Source organism: Pseudophryne corroboree, unplaced genomic scaffold (genome assembly GCF_028390025.1).
Source record: "Pseudophryne corroboree isolate aPseCor3 unplaced genomic scaffold, aPseCor3.hap2 scaffold_149, whole genome shotgun sequence".
NCBI lineage: Eukaryota > Metazoa > Chordata > Amphibia > Anura > Myobatrachidae > Pseudophryne > Pseudophryne corroboree.
Genome location: NW_026968120.1, coordinates 499514 through 513916, shown reverse-complemented (window position 1 = coordinate 513916; position 14403 = coordinate 499514). Strand labels below are relative to the sequence as shown.

Sequence of the window (14403 nt, the reverse complement as noted above, 5' to 3'; positions counted from 1 at the left end):
GCCACATCTGGGTTCATTCGCAGGTGGATCCCTAGGCAATAGAAATTGTTTCTCAGGGTTACAAGCTGAAATTCGAAGAGGTGCCTCCTCGCCGGTTTTTCAAATCGGCCCTACCATCTTCTCCCCAGGAAAGGGAGATAGTGTTAAATGCAATTCACAAATTGTATCTTCAACAGGTGGTGGTCAAGGTTCCCCTGCTTCAACAAGGAAAGGGAAATTATTCGACCCTGTTTGTAGTCCCAAAACCGGACGGTTTGGTCAGACCCATATTAAATTTAAAATCCCTGAACCTATACTTGAAAAGGTTCAAGTTCAAGATGGAATCGCTAAGAGCGGTCATCGCCAGCCTAGAAGGGGGGGATTTTATGATATCTCTGGACATAAAGGATGCATACCTTCATGTACTCATTTATCCACCTCATCAGGCGTACCTAAGATTTGCGGTACAGTATTGTCATTACCAATTTCAGACGTTGCCGTTTGGTCTCTCCAGAATTTTCTCCGAGAATTTTCACCAAGGTAATGACGGAAATTATGGTGCTCCTGCGAAAGCAAGGTGTCACAATTATCCCGTACTTGAACGATCTCCTCATAAAAGCGAGATCAAGAGAGCAGTTGCTGAACAGCGTATAACTTTCATTGAAGGTGTTACAGCAAAACGGCTGGATTCTCAATATCCCGAAGTCGCAGTTGGTTCCTACGACTCGTCTGACTTTGCTTGGGCATTATTCTGGATACGGACCAGAAAAGGGTTTATCTTCCGATAGAAAAGGCCCAGGAACTCATGACTCTGGTCAGGAACCTATTGAAACCAAAACAGGTGTCAGTGCATCACTGCACTCGAGTCCTGGGAATGATGGTGGCATCATACGAGGCCATTCCCTTCGGCAGGTTCCATGCGAGGATCTTGCAATGGGACCTACTGGACAAGTGGTCCGGGTCACATCTACAGATTCATCAGTTGATCACCCTGTCCCCCAGGGCCAGGGTATCTCTCCTGTGGTGGCTGCAGAGTGCTCACCTTCTAGAGGGCCGCAGGTTCGGCATTCAGGACTGGATCCTGGTGACCACGAACGCGAGCCTCCGAGGTTGGGGAGCAGCCACACAGGGAAGAAATTTCCAAGGTCTTTGGTCAAGTCAGGAGACTTGTCTTCACATCAACATCCTGGAGCTAAGGGCCATATACAACGCCCTATGTCAAGCGGAGACCTTACTTCGCGACCAACCAGTTCTGATCCAGTCAGACAACGTCACCGCAGTAGTTCATGTAAACCGCCAAGGCGGCACAAGGAGCAGAGTGGCGATGGCGGAAGCCACCAGAATTCTTCGCTGGGCGGAGAATCATGTAAGCGCACTGTCAGCAGTGTTCATTCCGGGAGTGGACAACTGGGAAGCAGACTTCCTCAGCAGACACGACCTACATCCAGGAGAGTGGGGACTCCATCAGGAAGTCTTCGCACAGATTGCAAGTCGGTGGGGACTGTTCCAGATAGACATGATGGCGTCCCGCCTCAACAAAAAGCTACAGAGGTATTGCACCAGGTCAAGAGACCCTCAGGCAGTAGCTGTTTAAACAGCTCTTCATTTTCTGATTTTATGTTTATGCTAACAAATTTGCTCTCTGAAAAGTGTCCACAAAGCCAAGTCTCTGATTAACACCTTTGTAGGAATGGTTTTTCACCTATTACTGAATTAAACTTGCTTCATTGGAAAGGCAGCAAGATGCATCCTCATTTCAATGTCTACTGAAATAATACAGGTTGACACCAGGAAACATTAACGCCACTGCATCCTTGCTGCTTTCGCATGTGGAAGTCTGTTTAATGTGAAAACAAGGTGATATCTAATTAGCACACAGGTAAGGAATTAAGAAAATCTTTATTTAAGGGTGAAGGTGTTTCTCACAAAATCGTTGCCCCAATGCATCATTGAAATTCAAGCAGGAAAGATGATTTTAATATATCACTTGTACATTTTGTATTGCTCTTCTGGTGACAATGTAGTTTGTTTTTGTCAATTACCATTTTAATAATAGGGTAAAGAAAATTAAGTGGATTTTTGAAAGAAAACAATACTGTCAATATACTATTAAAACAAATTAAAATGGTAAAAGTTATTGTACTTTAAGTAAAAATAAAAGAGCAAAAATATCAATCCCAGTTTTGGATTACTTTAATTAACAAAAAAAAATGCATATAGCAGAGGATAGTTTCAATCTGCCTACCTCAGGGTTATGGGCCCAGCATGTTTCCATTGCAGTACTCTGCTGCACATGTAAGTGCAAGAGATCCTGAAGCACTCACTCATCATGGGAAAGTACCAATGTGTTTCTTCGTTGGTTGATGGAAGAAACATCTTACAAAAACTCTCCAGATTATTGACTTTTTAAAGTTTTTCTAGGAAACGTTCTAGATGAATGCTTATTAGCCTTTGTCAGTATGTATGTTTGTAAAGTGTCTCTGTGGCGCAATCGGTTAGTGTGTTTGGTTATTAATCAAAGGGTTGGTGGTTCAATCCCACCCAACGATGTAATTGACCTTGTTATCAGATTTTGGTGATCTTTAAGTAGACAAGTCAAAATTTCAAACCCCCTTCTTATGGTGTAGGGTACCTGGCCTACTCTGATGTAATCAGAGTTAGATTTGAATCAGTGATTTTATAAAAAAAAAGCTAGGAAGCACAATTTAGCAGTGGGTTGCAGAGAAAAAGAAATATGCTGGCAGAAAAATCCAATTGAGTGATTAAACAGCTCTTCATTTTCTGGCTTTATTTTTATGCTAACTAATTTGTTCTCTGAAAAGTGTCCACAAAGCCAAGTATCTGATTAACATATTTGTAGGGATGGTTTTTCACCTATTACTAAATTAAACTTGCTTCATTGGAAAGGCAGCAAGATGCATCCTCATTTCAATATCTACTGAAATAATACAGGTTGACACCAGGAAACATTAACGCCACTGCATCCTTGCTGCTTTCTCATGTGGGAGTCTGTTTAATGTGAAAACAAGGTGATATCTAATTAGCACACAGGTAAGGAATAAAGAAAATCTTTATTTAAGGGTGAAGATGTTTCTCACAAAATCGTTGCCCCAATGCATCATTGAAATTCAAGCTGGAAAGATGATTTTAATATATCACTTGTACATTTTGTATTGCTCTTCTGGTGAAAATGTAGTTTGTTTTTGTCAATTACCATTTTAATAATCGGGTAAAGAAAATTAATTGGATTTTTGAAAGAAAACAACACTGTCGATATACTATTAAAACAAATTAAAATGGTAAAAGTAATTGTACTTTAAGTAAAAATAAAAGCTAAAATATCAATCCCAGTTTTGGATTACTTTAATGAACAAAAAAAAATGCATATAGCAAAGGATAGTTTCAATCTGCCTACCTCTGGGTTATGGGCCCAGCATGCTTCCATTGCAGTACTCTGCTGCACATGTAAGTGCAAGAGATCCTGAAGCACTCACTCATCATGGGAAAGTACCAATGTGTTTCTTCATTGGTTGCTGGAAGAAACATCTTACAAAAACTCTCCAGATTATTGACTTTTTAAAGTTTTTCTAGGAAACGTTCTAGATGAATGCTTATTAGTCTTTGTCAGTATGTACTTTTTGCAAAGTGTCTCTGTGGCGCAATCGGTTAGTGTGTTCAGCTATTAATCAAAAGGTTGGTGGTTCAATCCCATCCAGGGACGTAATTGACCTTGTGATCAAATTTTGGTAATATTTAAGTAGACAAGTCATATAGCAGAGGATAGTTTCAATCTGCCTACCTCTGGGTTATGGACCCAGCATGCTTCCATTACAGTACTCTGCTGCACATGTAAGTGCAAGAGATCCTGAAGCACTCACTCATCATGGGAAAGTACCAATGTGTTTCTTCATTGGTTGATGGAAGAAACATCTTACAAAAACTCTCCAGATTATTGACTATTTAAAGTTTTTATAGGAAACGTTCTAGATGAATGCTTATTAGCCTTTGTCAGTATATACTTTTGCAAAGTTTCGCTGTGGCGCAATCAGTTAGTGTGTACGGCTATTAACCAAAAGGTTGGTGGTTCAATCCCACCCAGGGACGTAATTGAACTTTTTATCAGATTTTGTTGATCTTTAAGTAGACAAGTCAAAATTTCGAAAACCCCTGTTATGGTGTAGGGTACCTGGCCTTCTCTGATGTAATCAGAGTTAGATTTGATTCATACTGTTAACTGGGTAGTATATCACAAGTTATACGGTGTGATTGGTGTGGCTGGTATGAATCTTGACCTTGGATTAACAAAAATCCTTTCCTCGTACTGTCTGTCTCCTCTGGGCACAGTTTCTCTAACTGAGGTATGGAGGAGGGGCATAGAGGGAGGAGCCAGTGCACACCCAGATCTAAAGTCTTTCTTAAAGTGCCCATGTCTGCTGCGGAGCCCGTCTATCCCCCATGGTCCTTACGGAGTCCCCATCATCCTCTACGGACTACGAGAAAAAAAAATTACCGGTAGGTTTAAAATGTTATTTTTTTCTCTGCAACCCACTGCTAAATTGTGCTTCCTAGCTGTTTTTTATAAAATCAGTTAATTAAATCTAACTCTGATTACGTCAGAGAAGGCCAGGTACCCTACACCATAAGAGGGGGTTTGAAATTTTGACTTGTCTACTTAAAGATCACCAAAATCTGATGACAAGGTCAATTACATCCCTGGGTGGGATTGAACCACCAACCTTTTGGTTAATAGCCCATGTAAGTGCAAGAAATCCTGAAGCACTCACTCATCATGGGAAAGTACCAATGTGTTTCTTACAAAAATTCTCCAGATTATTGACTTTTTAAAGTTTTTCTAGATGAATGATTATTAGCCTTTGTCAGTATTGACTTTTGCAAGGTGTCTCTGTGGCGCAATCGGTTAGCATGTTTGGCTATTAACCAAAAGGTTGGTGGTTCAATCAGAGTTAGATTTGATTAAGTGATTTTATAAAAAAACAGCTAGGAAGCACAATTTAGCAGTGGGTTGCAGAGAAAAAAAAAATGCTGGCAGAAAAGTCCAATTGAGTGATTAAACAGCTCTTCATTTTCTGATTTTATGTTTATGCTAACAAATTTGCTCTCTGAAAAGTGTCCACAAAGCCAAGTCTCTGATTAACACCTTTGTAGGAATGGTTTTTCACCTATTACTGAAATAAACTTGCTTCATTGGAAAGGCATCAAAGATGCATCCTCATTTCAATGTCTACTGAAATAATACAGGTTGACACCAGGAAACGTCACTGCATCCTTGCTGCTTCCTCACGGGGAAGTCTGTTTAATGTGAAAACAAGGTGATATCTAATCAGCACACAGGTAAGGAATTAAGAAAATCTTTCTTTGTGGGTGAAGATGTTTCTCACAAATTGTTGTCCCAATGCATCATTGAAATTCAAGATGGAAGATGATTTTCATATATCACTTGTACATTTTGCATTGCTCTTCTGGTGACAATGTAGTTTGTTTTTGTCAATTACCATTTCAGTAATAGGGTAAAGAAAATTAAGTGGATTTTTTAAAGAAAACAATGCTGTCAATATACTATTAAAACAAATTAAAATGATAAAAGTTATTGTACTTTAAGTAAAAATAAAAGAGCCAAAATATCAATCCCAGTTTTTGATTACTTTAATTATAAAAAAAAAATGCACATAGCAGAGGATAGTTTCGATCAATCGACCTCTGGGTTATGGGCCCAGCATGCTTCCATTGCACTACTCTGCTGCTCATGGAAGTGTAAGAGATCCTGAAGACTAAATTGATTAAAGGCCTAAAAGTACTGGACTATAAGGAAAGACTTACTAGGCTGAATATTTATACACTAGTAAAGAGGTGCCTAAGAGGAGATATTATTAATATCTTCAAATATGTAAAGATACATAACAAAGAGTTATCAGAGGAATTATTTATTAAAAGAACACGTGGTCACTCGCTGCGACTGGAGGAAAGTTCAGAACGCAATGGAGGAAAGGTTTCTTCACTGTTAGGGCAATCAGGATGTGGAATTCCCTGCCAGGGAAGGTGGTAATGGCGGACTCTGTAATTGGATTTAAAAAAGGAATGGATACATTTCTGAATGAAAAAGCTATCCAAGGTTATAATACTTAAAATATCAACATGGTTAATCCGGGGGTAACATGAGTTATAGTAGCTAACTAGTCATAAAACATTATTCAGCAAGTATGTAGAATCATCACAACTTAAAACAGGTTGAACACGATGGGCAATTTGCCTCTATTCAACCTCAAAAACTATGTTACTATATTACTATGTTATTGTAGTATACAGAACACCACAATGCAATGAGCAGTGATAGTGAGCACTGATGAGGATACTAGAACTGACACTGAGCAGCAAGATGCAGCACTGGACTATTAGTAATGTACTGTAGTATGCTGAGCACCACAATGCAGCACAAGACAATGAGCAGTGATACTGAGCACTGATGAGGATACTACTGAGAACTGACACTGAGCAGGAGAGACACACTACTAGTATTACTGAGCAGCAATAAGTAACCACTGATACTGAGCACTGATATTGAGATTTCCACTGAGAGAACATAGCCACGTCCTCTCCGCTCTCTCTTCAATGCACGAGTAAAAATGGCAGCAACGCGCAGCTCTTTATATGGAATCCGAATCTCGCGAGAATCCGACAGCGGGATGATGACATTTTCCCTTGTTCAGGTTTTCCGAGTCAGGCGGGAACAACCGAGCCTGCCTCGGACCAGTGTAAACCACGTGGAGTTCGTGGGGAATTCGGTTCTCGGAGAACCGAACCCGCTCCTCTCTACCTTATACCCATAAATGTTTTTATTTTCAATCTAAGCCCCTGCAGTTTTCTGTAAGCATCTGCTTTGCTATGATGATCAACAAGTCACAAGGGCAAACACTCAGGGTTTGAGGCGTAGATCTTAGGACCAGCTGCTACAAGCATGGCAGAGGTGTCACTATCACTGGTGACACCCAGAGAGGTGGCGAGGGAGATTGTAATGCAGTGCGCGCAGATAAGCAGCGCAATGGTAAAAAGGAGGCATGGTTTCATAGGTAGGGGCGTGGCCTGGTGGCCTGAATCTACATTTTGTTGCTCCGGGTGTCCCGGGGGTTGGGGGCTGCACCCGGGGACTAGTGTGTGAGCGGTGCTGGCTCCTGCACAGTGACAGGGCATGGCCACCCAGCATGACGCCTCCCTTCTTGACCATGCTGTAATTGCAGTCGCACTGCAGTTCAGCGTGATCATAAAAAATGGTATAGGCTCCTGCTGGTGCAGACTGTATGTGCGCGCAGGAAGCCGCCACCATTTTTGTGATCACAGCGGCTGAATGTGATGTCATACAGCCGCTGTGACCACGCCCCCTGTGTCTCCTCCGTTGCAGACCCCATTTTGAAGCCTTGCCCCCGCACCGCTCCATCCCTGACTTGGAAATGGAGTGTTGCTGACCCACCTCTCCCCCCCTTCCCCGCCCCGATTGACAGGCAGAGGCGATCACATTCTCTGCGGGGTGCCGCAGAAAATGCAGGCACATGCGTATGCTCTTAGCAATTTTTGCAGTTGGATCGCTTATTGTGATTGCAATCCAACCTGAATCAGGCCCTATTACCTATCACAATGCGCTGCGGGCAGTACAAAATTGGGTTAATATAGGAGAAAAACCCACAGACCTGTGCTCCTTAACTGTACCTGGTGGCTAGTGGAGCGGCTGCCCAGTAATCAGTGTCCACCGCAGTGCGCACACGGCCCACCCCCTACGGCCTCGCTCCCCTTCATCAGCGGCCTTGTGATCCGGAAGGGTGGTGTGTGTGTGACTGACCTTAGGATGAAACCGGAGCCTCCGCTGCAGTGACCCAGCAACCAGGGCACGGGAGTATATAGCGCCGCTGGGAGTGATGAAGCTGCAGTAAAGATGTCTATTAGACCTAGCCTGCTGCAGCCCTTGTAGATTCTCATAAAACAAGTTCTTCTTTTCTTGTCAAAATTAATAGCTAAGAATAGGCTGCCTGAGGCAGGCCCCTGTTAATTGGCCTGCTACTGAAGGCACCAACTACAAACTGAGCTCCCTGTTCATGGAAGCGGGGTTATAGAGGAGAATGCACTGAGCTTCTTGGGAACAGTCAAAAGCTTTGAGCCGGTTGGTGCCTCAGATCAAGATCCTACTCTACACCCCAATGTGAATCCTTGTGGAGTCCAGTGTACCCCACAGAAGAAATTAATGTGTCACACCCATTGGCAGCAACCTTAGAATAGCTGCTGACGGGCACAATTGAGAAAGGAAGGGGGGGGGGGGACATTTGAATCCAGCACATAGATGCAATTCAAATATGTAATTTGTACCTTCCTATTTTAAAATATAATGGATGAACCTCACCCTGTGAGAACAATCTTCATGATCAAGAGATCTAATATGTAAAATAAGTATGAGTTGGGATAGGGCTGGGGAGGGTGGCAGCTCGGGCAGCCCCTCCCCCGTCAAGTTAAGGAGATTCAACTGAGGAAGCACAAGGGAACTCTCGTCTGGGGACAACAACTGCAGGGAGACCACATCTTTTCAGATGAACATGGGAGGGCGGAAGGCTGCCTAATACTGAAGCACCATCAAATATCAAACCATATCCAACAACTAGTACAAGCATTCCTGGGGGAAGGTCTGCAGCAGACGGATTTGCATACGGTGATGTCATCCAAGCAGTGGGCCAAAGTTGGCTGGAACCCTCATCTGCATATAAAAAGAGAAAAGGGGCATGCAGGGCATGGCGGCCTTTTGCAGTGCTTGGATGACCCCTAGTTCGCATTAAACACCCCCACCCTCCTTTGGTGTGGGGCTCATGTTGGCCATGCCCCATCCCCTGAAGCATTCATGCTGATTTCTTGCAGCAGCTGGGCACTGTAACAGCTCCAGAGCTGCTCTGTAAGGCAAGTAAAAGGGTGTGGGCCCTGCAGCACCACCTGTAGTTCGCATTGTGCGTTGGAAGGCACAAAGTAAGCAGACGGGAGGAGAAGTCAGGATAGTACACAAGGGCATCCTTTTCTCTTAGTCCGTAGAGGATGCTGGGGTCACATTAAGAACCATGGGGTATAGACGGGATCCGCAAGAGACATGGGCACTTTAAGACTTTCAAAGGGTGTGAACTGGCTCCTCCCTCTATGCCCCTCCTCCAGACTCCAGTTATAGGAACTGTGCCCAGGGAGACGGACATTTCGAGGAAAGGATTTATTGTTAAACTAAGGTGAGCATCTTACCAGCTCACACCTTAAGCATGCCGCAGAACGTGGCATTCAACAGAACACAAGCCAACGGCATGAACAATTGCAGCAAAAAGCTGACCAGAACCGTAACACAACATGTGTATAACCACAAGTAATAACTGCAGACACAGTATGGACTGGGACGGGTGCCCAGCATCCTCTACGTACTAAGAGAAAAGGATTTACCGGTAGGTATTAAAATCCTATTTTCTCATACGACCTAGAGGATGCTGGGGTCACATTAAGAACCATGGGGTTATACCAAAGCTCTTGAACGGGTGGGAGAGTGCGTACGACTCTGCAGCACCGAATGACCCAACTTGAGGTTATCATCAGCCAAGGTATCAAACTTGTAAAACTTAGCAAAAGTGTTTACTAAATAGCTGCTCGGCAAAGTTGCAATGCCGAGACTCCCCGACCAGCTGCCCAGGATGAACCCACCTTTCTAGTAGAATGGGTCTTCACCTAATTCAGTAACGGCAATCCTGCCGTGGAATGAGCATGCTGAATCTTACCACAGATCCAGCGCATAATGGTCTGCATGGAAGCAGGACACCCAATCATGTTGGGAGCATACAGGACAAACAGAGCCTCTGTTTTCCTAATCTGAACCGTTCTGGTGACATAAATTTTCAAAGTTCTGACCACAGCCAGAGACTTTGACTCAACGAAGGTGTCAGTGGCCAAAGGCACCATGTGGAAAGATGAACCACCTTCGGCAGAAATTGTTGACGTGTCCTCAATTCTGCTCTATCTTCATGAAAGATCAAATAAAGGCTCTTGTGATACTGCATGGTTTGTACTGTTTTCCATGTGCTCCCAGATCTTTCAAGCAAGTAGCATGGTCAAGAAAGTTCTGTTTGAAAAGAAACAAACATTTACTGTCATTGTTATGCAAATAAACTTACATTAAAGCTAACAAGAAAGCACACTCGTTCTGTCTTTAAACTGATAAAAGAAACCCCAATAATATGGGGCATGCAAAAATTGAGATAAAACTCAGTTTTGCTCCTCTCCACGGAAATCTTTAATAAAAGGCGAAATATTTGTTAGTTCTGAAGAGAAACCAGAGCATGACCAAGATTCCACCTGTCGCCTGAGTGCCATGCCAGCAGTTCTCATTCAGCTCAAAGTGAGCACCCAATTTGAATGAAAGAAAGCAGATTTCTCACCAGGCTTCCCCTTGCTATAAACATGGTTTGTACTCTTTTCCATGTGCTCCCAGATCTTTCAAACAATTAGTGTGGTCAAGAAAGTTCTGTTTGAAAAGAAACAAACATTTACTGTCATTTCTATGCAAATGAGCTTACATTAAAGCACACTCGTTCTATCTTTAAACCAATAAAATAAAACCCCAATAAGATGGGGCATGCAAAAATTGAGATAAAACTCAGTTTTGCTCCTCTCCACGGAAATCTTTAGTAAAAGGCGAAAGATTTGTTCGTTCTGAAGAGAAACCACAGCATGACCAAGATTCTACCTGTCGCCTGAGTGCCATGCCAGCAGTCCTCATTCAGCTCAAAGTGAGCACCCAATTTGAAAGAAAGAAAGCAGATTTCTCACCAGGCTTCCCCTTGCTATAAACATGGTTTGTACTCTTTTCCATGTGCTCCCAGATCTTTCAAGCAATTAGTATAGTCAAGAAAGTTCTGTTTGAAAAGAAACAAACATTTACTGTCATTTCTACGCAAATGAACTTACATTAAAGCACACTCGTTCTATCTTTAAACTGATAAAAGAAACCCCAATAAGACGGGGCATGCAAAAATTGAGATAAAACTCAGTTTTGCTCCTCTCCACGGAAATCTTTAGTAAAAGGCAAAAGATTTGTTCGTTCTGAAGAGAAACCAGAGCATGACCAAGATTCCACCTGTCGCCTGAGTGCCATGCCAGCAGTCCTCATTCAGCTCAAAGTGAGCACCCAATTTGAAAGAAAGAAAGCAGATTTCTCACCAGGCTTCCCCTTGCTATAAGCATGGTTTGTACTCTTTTCCATGTGCTCCCAGATCTTTCAAGCAATTAGTATGGTCAAGAAAGTTCTGCTTGAAAAGAAACAGACATTTATTGTCATTGTTATGCAAATAAACTTACATTAAAGCTAACAAGAAAGCACACTCGTTCTGTCTTTAATCCGATAAAAGAAACCCCAATAATATGGGGCATGCAAAAATTGAGATAAAACTCAGTTTTGCTCCTCTCCACGGAAATCTTTAGTAAAAGGCGAAAGATTTGTTCGTTCTGAAGAGAAACCAGAGCATGACCAAGATTCCACCTGTCGCCTGAGTGCCGTGCCAGCAGTCCTCATTCAGATCAAAGTGAGCGCCCAATTTGAAAGAAAGCAGATTTCTCACCTGTCTTCTCCTTGCTATAAGCATGGTTTGTACTGTATTCCATGTGCTCCCAGATCTTTCAAGCAAGTAGCATGGTCAAGAAAGTTCTGTTTGAAAAGAAACAAACATTTACTGTCATTTCTATGCAAATGAGCTTACATTAAAGCACACTCATTCTATCTTTAAACCGATAAAAGAAACCCCAAAAACATGGGGCATGCAAAAATTGAGATAAAACTCGGTTTTGCTCCTCTCCACGGAAATCTTTAGTAAAAGGCGAAAGATTTGTTCGTGCACTATCCTGACTTCTCCTCCCGTCTGCTTACTTTGTGCCTTCCAATGCACAATGCAAACTACAGGTAGTGCTGCAGGGCCCACACCCTTTTACTTGCCTTACAGAGCAGCCCTGGAGCTGTTACAGTGCCCAGCTGCTGCAAGAAATCAGCTTGAATGCTTCAGGGGCTGGGGCATAGCCAACATGAGCCCCACACCGAAGGAGGGTGGAGGTGTTTAATGCAAACTAGGGGTCAGACAAGCGCCGCAAAAGGCCACCATGCCCTGCACGCCCCTTTTCTGTTTTCATATGCAGACGAGGGTTGAAGCCAACTTTGACCCCCTGCTTGGATGACATCACCATATGCAAATCCGTCTTCTGCAGAACTTCCCCCAGGAATGCTTGCACTAGTTGTTGCATTTGGTTTGTTGTTTGGGGGTGCTTCAGTATTAGGCAGCCTTCTGCCCTCCCATGTTCATCTGAAAATATGTGTTCTCCCTGCAGTTGTTGTCCCCAGATGAAAGTTCCCTTGTGCTGCCTCAGTTGAATCTCCTTAACTTGACAGAGATGTGCCTGAGCAGCGGCCCTCCCCAGCTCTATCCCAAATCATACTTATTTTGCATAGGAGATACCATGGTCATGAAGATTATTCTCCCAGGGTGAGGTTCATTCATTGCATTCTGGGTATGCTGACCCCTGTGATTTCCCCAAATGTGGGAAACTCGACTGCTTTATTTGTGGTAGTGGGGGACTGTGTTTGTGTTTTCCTCTGGTCAGCTCTGGTAAAAGTCAGATTTCTTTGTTTCAGATCTTCCTCTAGCCTTGTTCTTCTTTCGAGAGTTCCCTTGTGCTGCCTCAGTTGGATCTCCTTCACTTGACAGGGGGGTGCCCAAGCAGAGACCCTCCCCAGCTCTAGCCCAACTCCTACTTACCAGCCAGGTGTGCTGCCCCTGCGATTTCCCTAAATGTGGGAAACTTGACTGCATAATTTGTGTTTCCCCTGGTCGGCTCTCGTATAATTCAGATCTCTTTGTCTCAGGTCTCTCTCCAGCCTAGTTTGCTGTCTGTTTCCACTTCTCTTTTCTTCAGCCGCTCCCTTCTATACCCTTGTGCACTATCCTGACTTCTCCTCCCGTCTGCTTACTTTGTGCCTTCCAATGCACAATGCAAACTACAGGTAGTGCTGCAGGGCCCACACCCTTTTACTTGCCTTACAGAGCAGCTCTGGAGCTGTTACAGTGCCCAGCTGCTGCAAGAAATCTGCTTGAATGCTTCAGGGGATGGGGCATAGCCAACATGAGCCCCACACCGAAGGAGGGTGGAGGTGTTTAATGCAAACTAGGGGTCGGTCAAGCGCCGCAAAAGGCCACCATGCCCTGCACGCCCCTTTTCTGTTTTCATATGCAGAAGAGGGTTGAAGCCAACTTTGACCCACTGCTTGGATGACATCACCATATGCAAATCCATCTGCGGCAGGCCTTCCCCCAGGAATGCTTGCACTAGTTGTTGCATTTGGTTTGTTGTTTGTGGGTGCTTCAGTATTAGTCAGCCTTCTGCTCCACCCTCCTTTGGTGTGGGGCTCATGTTGGCCATGTCCCATCCCCTGAAGCATTCAAGCAGATTTCTTGCAGCAGCTGGGCACTGTAACAGCTCCAGAGCTGCTCTGTAAGGCAAGTAAAAGGGTGTGGGCCCTGCAGCACTACCTGTAGTTTGCATTGTGCATTGGAAGGCACAAAGTAAGCAGACGGGAGGAGAAGTCAGGATAGTGCACAAGGGTATAGAAGGGAGCGGCTGAAGAAAAGAGAAGTGGAAACAGACAGCAAACTAGGCTGGAGAGAGATCTGAGACAAAGAGATCTGAATTATACGAGAGCCGACCAGGGGAAACACAAATTATGCAGTCAAGTTTCCCACATTTGGGGAAATCGCAGGGGCAGCACACCCAGAGTGCAATGGGTGAGCCTTGCCCTGGGAGAAGCACCTTCATGATCATAGTATCTCACCTGGCTGGTAAGTAGGAGTTGGGCTAGAGCTGGGGAGGGTCTCTGCTTGGGCACCCCCCTGTCAAGTGAAGGAGATCCAACTGAGGCAGCACAAGGGAACTCTCGAAAGAAGAACAAGGCTAGAGGAAGATCTGAAACAAAGAAATCTGACTTTTACCAGAGCTGACCAGAGGAAAACACAAACACAGTCCCCCACTACCACAAATAAAGCAGTCGAGTTTCCCACATTTGGGGAAATCACAGGGGTCAGCATACCCAGAATGCAATGAATGAACCTCACCCTGGGAGAATAATCTTCATGACCATGGTATCTCCTATGCAAAATAAGTATGATTTGGGATAGAGCTGGGGAGGGCCGCTGCTCAGGCACATCTCTGTCAAGTTAAGGAGATTCAACTGAGGCAGCACAAGGGAACTTTCATCTGGGGACAACAACTGCAGGGAGAACACATATTTTCAGATGAACATGGGAGGGCAGAAGGCTGCCTAATACTGAAGCACCCCCAAACAACAAACCAAATGCAACAACTAGTGCA

The 14403-nt window shown here is 43.9% G+C and overlaps 8 non-coding genes across 8 annotated transcripts; 1 reads left to right on the top strand and 7 right to left on the bottom strand.

Moving 5' to 3' along the window:
* Positions 1-10220: 10220 nt before the first annotated feature.
* On the bottom strand, positions 10221-10336 carry LOC134998717 (U5 spliceosomal RNA). The gene has a single exon (XR_010200888.1). It is a non-coding gene; the product is annotated as a U5 spliceosomal RNA (small nuclear RNA).
* Positions 10337-10611: 275 nt separating this feature from the next.
* Positions 10612-10727, bottom strand: LOC134998694 (U5 spliceosomal RNA). Its single transcript, XR_010200864.1, has one exon. It is a non-coding gene; the product is annotated as a U5 spliceosomal RNA (small nuclear RNA).
* A 274-nt stretch (positions 10728-11001) lies between these two features.
* LOC134998674 (U5 spliceosomal RNA) lies at positions 11002-11117 on the bottom strand. Its single transcript, XR_010200843.1, has one exon. It is a non-coding gene; the product is annotated as a U5 spliceosomal RNA (small nuclear RNA).
* A 286-nt stretch (positions 11118-11403) lies between these two features.
* LOC134998639 (U5 spliceosomal RNA) lies at positions 11404-11519 on the bottom strand. Its single transcript, XR_010200810.1, has one exon. It is a non-coding gene; the product is annotated as a U5 spliceosomal RNA (small nuclear RNA).
* Positions 11520-11789: 270 nt separating this feature from the next.
* Positions 11790-11900, bottom strand: LOC134998755 (U5 spliceosomal RNA). The gene has a single exon (XR_010200924.1). It is a non-coding gene; the product is annotated as a U5 spliceosomal RNA (small nuclear RNA).
* A 573-nt stretch (positions 11901-12473) lies between these two features.
* On the top strand, positions 12474-12637 carry LOC134998978 (U1 spliceosomal RNA). The gene has a single exon (XR_010201139.1). It is a non-coding gene; the product is annotated as a U1 spliceosomal RNA (small nuclear RNA).
* A 1082-nt stretch (positions 12638-13719) lies between these two features.
* Positions 13720-13882, bottom strand: LOC134998330 (U1 spliceosomal RNA). Its single transcript, XR_010200614.1, has one exon. It is a non-coding gene; the product is annotated as a U1 spliceosomal RNA (small nuclear RNA).
* A 152-nt stretch (positions 13883-14034) lies between these two features.
* LOC134998977 (U1 spliceosomal RNA) lies at positions 14035-14198 on the bottom strand. Its single transcript, XR_010201138.1, has one exon. It is a non-coding gene; the product is annotated as a U1 spliceosomal RNA (small nuclear RNA).
* Between the last annotated feature and the right edge of the window lie 205 nt (positions 14199-14403).